Consider the following 14,869-nt stretch of genomic DNA (forward strand, 5'->3'; position numbering starts at 1 on the left):
TTTTTCCCATGGCATTCTCATCGCCAAAATTTTCGTCGAATCTATTGCAAAAAAAAAAAAACAAAATAAAACGAAACAAAAAAAAAAATAAAACAAAAAGAATAAATTTCTATTTTACAATTTCTAATCTTCGTCAGACTAAAAAAATAGAGTAACAAGGGAATAAATTTAAAACTCATTGCTTTCGTTTCGAACTTTGTTCTTTCCTTTCTTTTCCTTTTTTTTTTTTTCCTTCTCCGACCAACTTTGTTTCGCGTGATGAAAATTGTTCAACCATTAACAAATAATCTGATATATCGATTTCGCAATATTTAAGCAGGAGAATAAATGGTTCTGATATAGCATAATAATAGACCGGTGTAGGGAAATTTAATTGCACGATAAGTACGTTTATATCGGTATCTTTCGTTGAAAGAATGTTAGCTCGTGGTTTAATCAGTGTAATAAATTACAAGATTTGTTTTCTAGACCGACTGAAAAGGAAATATTTTTCTATCGGCTCGTGCACGTGATGCCAGTACAACAACAGAATATTAATATTCCAACCTAAAAAATGAAATTGATAATAGATTAAATAAAATTTTGCAAATTAATTGAAGATACATACTCAAAGTTCACAATATATTTGTTTTTTTAACTTACTTTCGCTATCACGAGTTAGAATCTTGATCTGTCTTAAGGATAGACGACGGTGAATCAGCGTTTCTTTACGTTTATTATTATCAGCACGTATTTCTTGAAAGAAGGTCCATGTCTGCTACAAATTCGTAGCTGATATTCCTATTATTCTGAACCTATTAAAAATAGAATAATTTCTTACCTTCCATTATATAATTTACGAAAGACCGTCCGAATTGTAGCAAAATTATGGAAATTCTTTCAAATTTGATCAATCCCATCGATATAGAATTAAAATGATGACTTTGATCGATTAATAACACGATTATCATCGGTTAATTACAGAAACTTGAATGGATTTAGACGTAACTGGGGGAGGGCCGTTGTATCGTAAGTGGTGGACAATTAATAATTTAATGGAAACTGTGCTTCCATTTAATCCGCGTGATAGCACTTGCATAGTGCATTAAGAGAATTAAATTCCCGCCTCTGAAATATGAATGCGAAAGCAGAATTCTTCCCCTAGATGAAGTAAACTCGTTTTATATACTGACCCATTTTTCTTCCTTTTTTTCTTCTTTTCGACTAACAATTCCACGTATATTTATAAACGATTAAATCGCCAAGGAATATACATTCCATCCGATATAAATTCGTAATGGTTTAATGAATGTTTCATAAATGTTTCAATGCGCCACTTGTACTTTGTTATAATTTCTCCGACCTATTTCTACCGTATATTACTCACCTGATCCTGTGTTAATCATTCTTCGACTGGTAACTGGTCGCGAGAAAAATCGATCCTTGTAAATTTTGCTCCAACTCTTTTTTATTGACACAGTATCGTACAGAATTTGTATCTCAAAATTTATAGGCATATAAAAAAGGTTCTCAGAATGATTGCGTCGAATTCGTCGAATTATAAAATTACGCGTTCGATGGGTATAAAATCCAAATTATATAACGATATAAGGCGAATTAAATATCTGTGATAGAACTTTAATCGAGCCGTGGTTCACCGAGAGCTGTCAATAAACGGCGCGATGTTTTATTTTCTTGGCCGAGGAAGAGAAGAATATTCGTGAAATTTTTCGTTGCACGTGAAAACGAGAGAAATTTATCGCCTATCCGAAAACGAATCCGATATTAAGAATTTTATCCTCGACAAAATAATATTGAATTCGTTACAGGGAACGTTTTACGAGCGATTGTTCTCACTGCGGAATAGGAAACGCGTTCATGATTCAGGTGTAAAAGCTACCAAGTGGAGAATGATCGTGCATGTGTTAGAAATGGTCGAAACGAAGAGGGCGTATTGTGATTCTTCGCGTTCTTTTCTCGTTGTCCGATGCAAATTCGCGAAAAGAATATCGTTAGACCTTTATTGAATTTTTATGCAAATATATTTACGCGTATATTGTTGTACACGGTGTTAATATCTGTATCCGTGAACAATTTAAATTTATATTAGATTATTGTACAAATATATATCAAGTATTTAAACTTCAGACGCTTCAATTTCCATTTCGTAATTAATAAACAAAATCAAGAAGAAAAAGGCAAAAGTCACAACGATTTACCTTCCATCGTCCATGATTATTAAAACTTCGTAGAGACCTTCGTAAAGAAAAAAGGGAAAAATCCACATATCCCGCAAATATCCCTCTGAAAACACATTTCCCTCGCGGTCCACCGACATTAATTAAATCCCCCCTCCCCAAACTTGTCCAGAAAGAGAAAGATCCGGCGAAAGCCTCGAAAAACCGCTTCCAAATACTCGAAAAGGTCGCGACACCCCCGGCTTCCTGCCCAGAAACGCAAACCCTTTCAATTTCCAGACGACCCTTTCCACGGGGAGGACGAGGAAAAATTCGCAAAAATTCGTCCGGCTCATTGTTAATTTTCGCTAAGTGCATTCGATTCCCACGGCGGTGACCCAGGGCTTATTGTGTATTAGAACGCCGCTCCGCTGTGAAGGGTTCGGGAGGGGGTGAACGGATGAAGCACGACGGGGGAGGTCCGGACAGGAGCTTTCTAATTACAGCCGCATCCCCGTCGACTCGCCAATTTCCATTCGCCTGCTTACCTGGGAGAAAGAAGAGGGAGAGAGAAAGGGAGAGAGAAAGGGAGAGAGAGGGTGGTGGAAAGAAAATGATAGGGTGGAATGATAAGTAGAGAGCGAAAGGGGGATGGAGTTGTGTGATGGAGTGACGGGTGAAGAAAATAGGTGGTGGAGAGCGAATGAAATAATGATGTTGTTGTTGTTGAAATGGAGGAGAAGGGTAGATATGTAGGATCACTTTTAAAGGAACGAAAACGATTTTCGATTTTTAAATTTTTCCATTTTACGATATTTTGTAACCATACCTTTTATAAAGCATCGAGTGTTTAATACTTTTACGTTTCTGATAAAAATCAATGCCTGTCTCAGATTCGATTCGATATCTTATAATTATCTTAAATAAAATATTAAACGAATCGGTCATTTTCGGGATACCAATGATTACTCGTTACTTCAAAAATGTGTAATAGGAATAATTTAAAATCTAAAAGGGAAAATAGAAAATAGAAGATTATATTAAAATCTTGTGAATAATGGAAAAGGATTAAATTCTAAGAAACTTTGTTTATCTCTTTTGATCTCGTTTTCGCTAACGAATGGAACATTCGTTTTCAATTGCGATGATCAAGAATCCTCTTGGCATCGACACTTTTTTTTTTTAACATACTGTCATTATTCAAAGGGCTTAGTTTTTTTTTGTTCTCGCGTATCAAGTGTCCCGACATTTTTATTCGCTTCCAACGTACGGGAAAAAAGAAGGGCGGAAAAATTGTCAAACCTATTCTTCACGATGAGAAATTTTTAAAGAAAAAAAAAAAAATAAATAAAAAATATTGAAACCATGTACCGTATTTTCTTTGTATAAAAATTAGTCAAGTTCTCTGGAACTCGATATTATATCGAAATTAATGCTTTGCTTGGACAATATACTTTTTTTTTTGAACACGCAGTGGATGTTCCATTCGTTAGAATTTTTTATGAAATAATTTTTCGCGACTGTTTTTATAAATGTGAAGGGAGGATTTTAAAAATTCTATTTTGTCTTGCAAACTACGAAGGAAAATCGAATTTTTCTTTCTTTTTTTCTTTTGACGATATATCGTTAAAAAAAATCTATTTTTCAGGAATATTAGACATTTTATTTCTACGAAATATCATGAAGAATAACGATCCTTTCCTCTTTTTTTCTTTACCTTTGACTATTAATTAATCGATTCGTTCTTTGTTGTTAAATGGCACAATGCATATAGTATGAGAAATTACAGATCAAAGTGGTTGAGCAAAGTGAAAGGAAGGTGAAGAGTGAAAATGGGAGTGAAAACAGAGAGACACGGGGCGACAAAATGGTGGGACACGTTGAAAGAGGTCAAGAGGTTAATCTGTTCGATGCTTCTTGGCGTGAGATAAATTACTTTTGTTTGTTACGAGTTTTCCCGCGTTTTAATGATTTCCAGATTTCTGTAACCGATGTTACTTCATTTCTATTCCGAAACATTTTTAAATGATGTTTTTACGAACGAAATCTGAAAAGTTCCATCAAATCAATTATTTTTTAACTTTAATTAGTTCTAATGTCGCTCAATGTTGATTCGATCAACATTCGAAACGAGAAACGGAAAAGAATCGCGTAAAAAGAGGAGCAAACAGAAAAATGAGTAAGTGTATAGGGAGAAAAAAGCAGAAATTACGAAGAAAGAAAAAGTGCAAAAAAATTGTAAATGGAGAAGTTGAGGTGGAATAAAAGAGTACGAAGAAAATTATAGAAAGAAAAAGTGAAGAAGAGCGTGTAAAAAGGGATAATGTATAAAAAAGCAAATAGAGGACGTCTAAAAGAAAATGAACGGAAAGAGGAGGAAAGAGAAAGAATCAAAAAAAAAAAAAAAACAAGTGCAAACAAGATACCGAAGTAAAAAGATATTATAAAAATATCCAAGTATACGTAAACATGGAGTCAAAAAAATAAGGAAAACTCAACAAAAACATAATAAAAATAAAGGATAAATAAAAAGAACGTACAAAAAAGATGATATATACATTTCGAAAATTAATATTTATATTCTTGAAAAATGATTACGAGCGAAATTTCATTTCATCCAGACTCATATTTTCACGTAAAACATCTTTCTATGCGATAATTATTAAGGAGATTGAAATCGACGAAACGAAGAACGATACATCGAGAATTAATATTGGAATTAAAATTTAACTCTTGCATATCGAAACTGTACGCGAAATTTCGTCCAAATTCGTCATCATTTTCACATTCTTCGATGACACAAACTTTTAAGGATCGATAGAAATATTATAAATTCATCGTAAATAATCGAATTAAAAAAGAAGAAATTAATATACCTTTTTCGAAAATCGTTCCAACTGTTTCTTTTTTTTTTTTTATGCCATGTCATTTCTCGCCTCTCGATCAGAGGGTGAAATTTCCCTGTTGGGGGGGCGAGAGAGCAAATTCGCACCCGTTCCCGGATGTGCAACGTGAAATTTATTTTGCGCTCTAATTCCAACCTTTTCGCGGTCTTTTAATTGCAAATACTAGGTTCGAACGTATCGGAAATGATGTTTCGATGGGATCCATCGAATCCCAGGTTTGAATTCGGTTCGGAATGTAACCACGTTTTTTGAAACACGGTTGCACCTCTCCGCTTAATGAACGAATGTTTCCACGATTCTTCGAGTTATAAAGTGGATTTTGTTTGGAAAGGAATAAATTGCGCGCATTCTTCCGATTCATCGATTTCGTTCGTTCCATTCTGCTTTCGCGCCCGAGGACTCGAATTTTGCTTTTTGCGATATAATATTTTGGTATTATGGACTCTGCTTTTGACTCTGCTTTTTCGAAATTTCTCCAAGTTGTGAAAACATGACGATAGACGGAAGAATTTTATCCTTATCCCTCGTGTTATTAAAAATTAAAAACAGCATGCGATTAATCTTCAATTCAAGAAAAATCGATCTCGCTAAATGCACATAAAAATTTCACCGATTAAAACAGACAGAATTTGTAATTTTTCAAATGTAATATCGGGACTCAAGGTCGATTCCCGATTCTTCGTTCTCAAATTGTAAATCGATATCGTTTGAAATATTCCTGAAGTACGATTTGATGGAAAAAGAAAATTTTTTTCCATTCGGTAACGAGGCGGTTGGAAAATAAAAACAAAAGAAACGAGGATCGCTTTGTTTAATTAATTAGGCGGGAATTTAATTACAAGAAGGTATAAATGGAAAGTGGCGGCAAGTGTAAAAAAGGGGCGGGTGAAAATAACGAAATTAGACGAGGAATCGGAAACAGTGTAACGTGAACTTCGAGAGCTGACCAAGTTTCAAACCGCTATATCGATTTACCAACATACCTCGAAGTTGTTGCACATACCGAAATTGTAGACCGGATTCACTTGAACAATTCACTTTATCGGCAAATTCCTAAACGCGACTTCTCTAAACGAAAAAACGAGCGGAATCGTTCCATTAACGTTGTATTTAAATTGTCCGATTAATGAATAAAACAGTCAATCCGTGATAATCCTTTTATTGATTTTACGCGATTGAAAAATGTTCGCGATTCCCGAAATTTAAATGTTTCGTGCGTGCGCGTATAAAATATTGTGGGAACAATTTAATGATTGACAATTTAGAAATGCAGTTCGATCTGGTGTATTAAAAATTTTGTACAGAAATATTTAAAGTTGATTTTACCCTGCATTTTAACAATATCCTTGTTTAGTTTTCTAACATTGAAAGGAAAAACAAACGAAAAGAAAATACCGATTCAAGATTAAAATATACTTGATTTTTTGAACGTTTTCTATCAGTAAGAAATAAATAATACTGATCAATTCTCTCCCATAATTAAAATTCATATTAAATCATATTTCGTGAACACGATCGATTCATTGTATTTATTAACGAATAATTATAAATTGTTCATCGAGGAGCATGGATCGACAACGTGATAACGCAACTTTCGATATCGGCCGATTTTTAAGCTCTTAGCATTGAATCGATCTTTCTCCTATAATAAACGGTTCGAGTTTCTAATTAACGAGTTCGATGATGAACAGATATTCACCCATTTTCAATATTTATACGCTTAACGTGTATAACACAGACTCTCCATCGTCCAATCTATCCGTTCTCTTCTCCGTTTCGCGGCTTAACGCCATTGTTTTTATCGATTCCACCATAATAATTAATCGGACATTGTTGTTCCTCGACGTATTCTTTCGAAAAGATAAAGAAATAAAGTTTCGATCTAATATTTTGTTATATTTATATTCGGAGAGCGAATAATCGAATGATAAGATCGAAGAACAACGTATAGATAAATCTATATTGGAAATATTTTGTGGAAAGAATAGTGAGAATTTTAATGGAATCGAATCGAGAAATTTGTTAGAAGTGAATTTGTACGAATGATGATGTGAAAAATAAATTTTTCTTTTTCGAAAAAAAGAAAAGTAAACGCAAGTTGTTGGTATTTCACGGCTAATTTTTTTAAAAATAATTTCACTCAACTTTTATTTCACAGTTTATCTTGCAGATAAACGCAAGTTTCTCTTAATTAAATGGACATGATTTTTGCAAAATGAATCTCTAAAATCGTTCTCCCGTATTTTTTTCAACTTCAGTAATTTTAATAATCCTCCAGCAACAACGACTGTTAAAGGGAATAAAGGAAGGAGAAAAAATTAATTTAAATTTTAATAAGAATTTTTATACAGACCCGCATCAATTTTCGTATCTTCTCAACGATCTTTCAAATTAAAATCAAATTCCGATTTAACAAACCGCGTCCCAGATATTCCATTCCATCTCTATATTAAAAATATCTTCCTTAATGCCTCATAGATCGCGTTTCGACATTTACAATTTCGTTAGATATGAGCTGAATTAAAAAAAGAACCGTGTAAAAGAATCATCTCATTTATTATCCCTCCGTTTATTTAATCAAATTTCAATACTGACCAACGTTCAAATTCTTTCTCGCGATTAAATATCTTTCCTTCCATATCTTCGATTCCAAAGTTGCGTTCCAATGATGCTTTACCAAATATATTTCCATCACGTCGATGAGGATCGTTATCGGGAACGAAGGAAACGCAACTATTGATCGAATCATCATTTATCGTGTCTTTCTCGTCCATGAGCGGCACAAAGATCACCCGCACGTGTCCAGAATATCGTATTTAGTTGACCGCTTGATGAAACGACGATTTATCAATCGACGTCCTCTCGGTTCCACGCTCGAACTCGTTATGCCGTGAAATAAGTCGTTCCATTCCATTTATTATGCCTCAATGTCGCGTTAACTTGTTATTCTTATTTAATCCAATGTGTACATATTGTACGTATATCGTGTAATACGCAGCGTACGCGTGTAACCTTTGGAAATTTAATTCCAAAACGAAAATTAGTTTTATTAATTAAATTATAGACACGATTGAAATTTGTGTTTTTTGGAAGAAAAGTAGTAATATAATTTTTTAGCATCGTACTTTTTAATATGATTATATTTTTATAATATTTTTTAATAATAATTATAAGTAAGAATTTATTTACAATATTTTTTTTATAAATTATTTAATTATGATTTGATTGTAACGAAAATAATTTCAGTTCGAATTGTTTTTTAAATTTTCAAATAGTTTGATACTTTGAACTTGAAACTTTTAACACAACTTTAAATATTTTGATAAATTGTTAATGATAAACGATTAATATTCATTTTGCAGATGATAGCGATAATTTTCATCGATGCTAGTTCAGCGAACAAAAAAAAAAAGAAAAAAAGAAAAAAAGAAAAATAGGATTTTGATACGAAAAAAATATGAAACATAATTTTCAAAAGAATCGAAGCATGAAAATATACATATAAAGTTAATTTCCACACGCAAATGTTCATCGCCAGCAATTGAACTGTCTGTACTATATTAAAACGAATATTTATTGGTTACATTTTTGCGGCTCGAAAATTGCTGACACCGTGTAAAATAAAAAATCTTCCATTCCCTCCGACTGTCAAATATTGAGATCGATCCTTGTTTTTCAAATGAATATCTCTTTCTCATGTTGAAACGGATAAAACGGATGAATATGGCTCGCGATCAATTTTCATTTTTTCGCAACGAAAACACTTTCCACGCTAAAAATACCCCTTCTTATCAAATAATAAATTGCAAATTTCAAATATTTTATAAAAATATAAAATTTCCAATTGCAATTTGTTTTTACCGATCTTTCGTTGTTTTAAGAAGAAAAGAAAGAAAAAGTAATTTTTTTTGTAAATTGATTCTTTCCTCCTCGATTAACTTATCTATTACATTCAATTTTTTTATATACCATTATAAATCTTATCTCGAGAAGAAATAAATACGAAAAAAATTAACTCACATTTTCTAAAGTGGATAATTTCAAAATTAACAATTTCCAAAATGAATTTCAATAAACGAAAAGTCTCCATTTAAAAAAAAAAAAAAAGAAATGCAATCGAGTCACACAGATCAGAGCACAATTGAAAAATCGATTCTCTTTACGAATCCCAAATTCGATTCATCCTTTGCACCGATTTTTCAGAAACAAGAATCGCTCGATACATTGCGTCGTAACCACTACTTTTTGCGAGGAAGAAGAAGCGCTTTCGGGCAAAAGCCTCGAGAATTCATCACGAATGTTCTGTTCGCGAAATTGGAGACTGCAATGCGGCAAAAAATAAAGCCTGATCCCCTCGAATGTAAGGAAACCGGTGTAAAAACGACGGCAATAATACCGGGGACACAGCGATTTTCCATAAATTGGTGAAAACTATTCGGAGCAAGGGTTGAACGAACGCCCCTTCCCTCTTATCTCGATTGGCTGAGAACTGTGGTGTGGATTATAAGTCGGAAATATCGGAAAATAGCGTGTTAAATGCTCTCTGAATGTAAAATTAAACTTTTAAACGAGAACACAAAAAAAAAAACTTATAAAATTTCATTATCTCGGAGAAAATTATCATCTGTAATATTACAATTTTCCTCAACAAAATCGAATTTCTATAAAACAAATTAAATTCAGTATCGATAACTTGAATATCGATCTTAATTTTAATTTTGTTTCACCCTCTTACAAAATTCTTCCGAAATACACACATATGTATAAAACACCAGATAAATTAGAAAAAGTTGCTTCTCTTTTTCGCCCGGATTTCCTCCTCCCGGCAAAAAGGAAAATCTCTCGATTCGCAATGTGTCTTTGGACGAGCAGCTTTCTCTCTTTGCGGTTTTCGACTACCTTTCGAAACCTTTCCGCCCGTTTTTCGGGGGAAAAGAGGACACCCACAAACCCTATTCTCCACCGTAGGCTAATTACGTGGCTGGAATACTCTGAAAGCCGTGGCAACGATAGTTCACGTAGCCGTGTGATTAACAACCTTTCCAATATCACGATTCCTTTTTCCAACTCGAGAAACTTTCTCCTTCTTTTTTTTAACGCCAGAAGATTTTTCGACATAGGTGCGAAAATTCTACAACGCGGATTCGAAAGTTACCAGGCGATTTCTCAATTCTCCGTGTTTGGCTTGGCAAATTTTTTTCGATCTCTTTTTTTTTTAATCTTCCACGAATGATTAAATTTCAAGGAAATTTCGAAGGATTTGTTTTTTAACACGGTCATTCGGAAAATAACGAAAATAGAGGAATACTAAAAAATTAATTTTAGAAATAAAATTTCACGCGTTGAAGATTAGTGAGAGATTTTTTCCATATTCACGTTTGTTACGTAATCCAATTTCGAATCAGACAATTCCCCGATAAATTGGAAATAGTCCGTGGAGAAGGAAGGAGATCGTGGATTGAAATAGCGATCATTATCACTGAGATAACGAACGAAATACGAGTCGAATAGGAAACAAGGTCCAATGGGGGCCTTTCATTCACGACATTAGCAACTCGAGAAACTAGAATCGAAGAAAAGGTGTCGAAGCTTTCCAGCGAGAAACCTGTTAACAGCTAATAAGGATTGAGCAGCCAAGTTGCGAGATTACGTTTCCAGTAAGCCGAGAACTACTTTCTTGACGCTCTATAACATTCTCAGGATAGATCTTTTGAATCGTTGATCCATACCATGATTTTAATTATCCTCCCTTTTGTGTTAACAGATATTCTTATCTTTTTAATATTTTATTTCGATTCGTGATTTTATTTCTTGAAGCAAAATGATCGACACGCTATATTTCATACGTAATTAAAATTATTTTAAGATATAGAAATGTAGCGTTGAAATAAAATTTGTTTTTTTAGAATTATTTTATATCATTTTATAGAATGTAAAGTTTTTTTGTTAGAATTGAAAATAAAAGAGAAATAAAAAAAATTATATTTTACGTCGAGTTCATTAAAATTTTTTAATTAACATAGAATGATATTTTTTAAATATTATTTCTCCTATTTTTACATTTAAATATACATATAACTATAATAATAATTTAATTTGAAAAATTATATATACGTTGAATGCAAAATATTTTAATTATTTTATTTTATTTATTATAATATTTTAATGATATTACGCGTTTAATGATGCAGTATTCAGTGCAGCCTTATTGAACTGAGCGATTGAATTCTGGAATTCAAAAACTGGGTGGAATTATCCTTATGCAAAATTCCTTTAATATTTCTAATTTTTAACTGATAATTAAAATATTGACATGTATATACATCAAATTATCTATGAAAAATAAAAAACAAATCGAAGAACATAATAAATCGTAATCATAAATCTGTCATACGATAAATTATAATCACTTAATCATATAATTATTTGATTTTGATCTTAATTTCAATTTATTTCACATTTCGCACGATAAATGGTCTAATAAAATATAAAGTAAGATTAAACAATTTAACGAGTAAACTATTATTGTTACTAATGAGCCAAAGATATAAATCGAGATTTAAATTAATTAACACAATATCCAGTCTGTTCAAGTTCGATATAGATATCAATTTATCAGCCACAGATAGCCTTGTCGACAATAAAGATGATAAATTATTAATTGAAAACCGTTCAGTAATTAATAAGCTATTTTCAATTGCCATTAATGGTCCATTAACGTAGTGAAAATTCTAATGGGTGATCGACAGATTTCAAATTAAAAACCGATTGATCGTGAATCTGTGTACGCGTGGAAATGGAAATTCCTGTCAAACATTTCAGGAAGGAAATTTAAAGTGTCATAAATCGTTTCAGTATTAAAGTTAAAAAAAAAAAAAAAAAAAAATACTCCATAAGCTTCAATAGATAAACATTTACTCTCCACGGTAACTACTGCTAATTACTTTGTCAGTTAGTCGATGGAATGAGAATAAATATCAGAGAAAAAAAGATAAAAAAAAAAAAGAATTTAAAAAAGCAAATAACTCCATCAAACTTTCTGATCAAATTGATCACACACGCACACAATGAATATGTCATATATTATAAAAGAGAAAAATATTTATATCTTTCCCATCGTCGAATTGAAATTGAAACGATTTTTACAAATATTTTGTAAAAAAAAAAAAAGATATTTAAAATATTCCTTTAAAGTGTAACGCTAGAAATCGTGTATTTATTATTGACGAAAATAAAATTTCGGAGGGAAAAAATTGAATAACTTTATCCATTTCAAACTTTCTTTCCAAATGTAACGTGTAATAGCACTTTGCTTTTTTTTTTTTTTTTTTTTAGTGAACTTGCACTAGAAAAATATTTTAGAGAAAAACTTTCGTTCGAAGAGGTCTATTGTTCTATGACGAAACCATTTCTACAAATATAACAATATATATTTATATGTAGAAGGATTCTCTTCTCTGTTGCGCGTAGAAACAAACGAAAATAGAAAGAAATAAGAGAAAAACGGTGTAAAAATAAATATTTCTTTAGTGAAAATTTTTCGCAAGAATATACCAAACCGTTTGTAAAGTTACATGTATATATTTTCTTTCGAAAGAAATTGTGTATCAATAAGAAATCTTACAAAAATCTTTAATCTTTTCTTTTTTTAAATAAAATTGAATGATTCGAACCATCCTTCGATCCCATTATAATAAAAATTATTCAGTCATTCCTTGTAAAGAAAATTCAATTACGCAAAAACAGATATGCGACACTTTCCTCATCTTTCACACTATCTTTTATTTAACTTTAAATTAATGCATGGAAAATTATTTCATTTAAAAAAAAAAATCAAAATCGATCTCGTGCAACTCCTTTGTAAAAATTTTTCTCTCTCCTCCCTCGCATTACGTACAATTCTCGAATAAAAGCACAAAATCATACAACTCTTTTGATCCCGTTTAACAGCGGGAAAGGATAAGACACGTCCCAGTTACCAGATCCGTGTGTATCGCAAAAAGCAGCCGTCGAATATTTCATGGAGGATAAGAAACAAGTTCTTGACGAGGCTTCTTCGGTTAATCTGCCGATCGAACAGGCATGCACGGCTGTCCGTGCCACGTCAAAGTTAACGATCGCCTTACTGTAATACTGGATCTGGCGCAGCCTAAGCCCCTCGCATTAAACTTTAAGCCGAGCTTTCCACGGCGACACCCCTATCGATGGAAAATACGTCTCTTGTCGGCTGCTCCCCCTTCCTCTCCTCCTCTCCCCCCCTTCGAATTTAGAAATCGACTCTCGAGAAAACGCGAACAGCGTTCCACTCGATTTTTCGTCGTTCCTTCCTTCGTCGGTCGAACAACGGTTAATTAATGATCGTCGAGTTGTTTTTTTTTAATCGAATGTGAAATTAAAGTTGATGAGATTTAAAGTTGATTACATATTTTTGATATCAACGAAAAAGTTTTGAGTAATGTTTCGATGTGCAAAACGTATAGATAATTTTTAATCAATTGCATTTTATGTTTAAATGCCTGTTGTTTGGACAAGTAGTATATATATTAGTCATTCTACGCGAGAAGTCAGGCGTGGCGAGCAAGACAAGTAGAATAATCGAGTTACGGTCGAACAAATAGATTGAAACAGTCATGCTCAGTCTAGTCTAGAACAACGCATTCGTGGATAGAATAAGGATGCTGTGGTCAAACAAGTAGACAGTTATAGGCAGACAGTAGTAACGTAAACCACTGATACGACTAACTAACTCGAGCCAATCGTAATAAGGCAAGAATAGAACATCTAGAATAGTCATGGTCAGATAAATAGATTGAAGCAATCGTGGAGCGGAATTACGTATTCGAATAGAATATTCCAACAGAAAATTGTCCAAGAAACGTCTCTCTTCCGATCGAACAAGTGAACGCATAATAAGAATCGGTCCTGAAAACGTGTTTAAATAACACCGGTGCGTTACTCGCGCGATATACGGTCGATAAATTAACCTCGTTACCGTGGATAAAGGCCGAGCAATGGTTGCACGAAACAGAGAGGATTGTGGAGCGACCATGACGAGCTTTCGTCGACAATGAAGCTTCCTGAAAGGAAACTAACGTGAAAAAACTTACGTGTCGCCAGCAAAAAGGTGGAGCGTAATGTTGGCGAACCCGTGAAATCGTGCGTGGAAACGGACGCAAAATAGCGCGGTGCAACCGTGAGGATGAAATAAAGGGAGGAAGGTAAACTACACGCTCCGCGTTGTTACGTATAATGCCTGACCATTTATCGTCCCGTACCACTTCGAGCCGAGCCGACTCGACCGAAACTTTTCAATTGGATCACGAAACTGGATATATGTGCACGATATTATGATAGATACGATTTTTTCCCCCGTTTTCGACGAAGCTTCGGCTTTAGTTACGTTGTGTGTATGGGAGTTTGTTTTCGAATTGTAAAATAATTGGAGTAAATAATAGTACAGGTTAAAGTAGATAATCGATATTTGCTGGGAGTAATTTTTTGTTCGTGGAAATCATTCTTTTTTCTTCCTTTTTTTTATAATCTTAATCTAGCGATTAAAGTTACGTAAAATACTAATGAGACTGAAAAATGAAAGCATATTTCGCGGAAAAGGAACGATGTCATGGAAATTTATGTAAAATGTGCATTTTCTAGGAGAAAATTTTTTAATTTCCATCGCGAAGTAAGCTGTTTAAATAAAAGCAACCGGGGTATAAGTAATCGATATTAACGAAGCGACGTTGATAGCACACTTTAGGCGATAGAAAAGAAACTCTCGAGAAGATTTTTAAATCGATGAACTTTGAG

At 33.1% G+C, this 14,869-nt stretch overlaps 1 protein-coding gene and 1 long non-coding RNA gene across 2 annotated transcripts in view; both read right to left on the reverse strand.

Moving 5' to 3' along the window:
* LOC108003171 (zwei Ig domain protein zig-8) overlaps positions 1 to 14,869 on the reverse strand; it is a 385,408-nt gene that overhangs the window by 99,150 nt on the left and 271,389 nt on the right. The gene's annotated exons all lie outside the window — the stretch shown is intronic.
* On the reverse strand, positions 7,376 to 8,293 carry LOC133667348 (uncharacterized). The gene is made up of 2 exons (XR_009832761.1): positions 7,658 to 8,293; positions 7,376 to 7,577 (listed from the first exon to the last, which is right to left on the reverse strand). It is a non-coding gene; the product is annotated as an uncharacterized LOC133667348 (long non-coding RNA).

Source organism: Apis cerana, linkage group LG14, assembly GCF_029169275.1.
Source record: "Apis cerana isolate GH-2021 linkage group LG14, AcerK_1.0, whole genome shotgun sequence".
Classification (NCBI taxonomy): Eukaryota; Metazoa; Arthropoda; class Insecta; order Hymenoptera; family Apidae; genus Apis; species Apis cerana.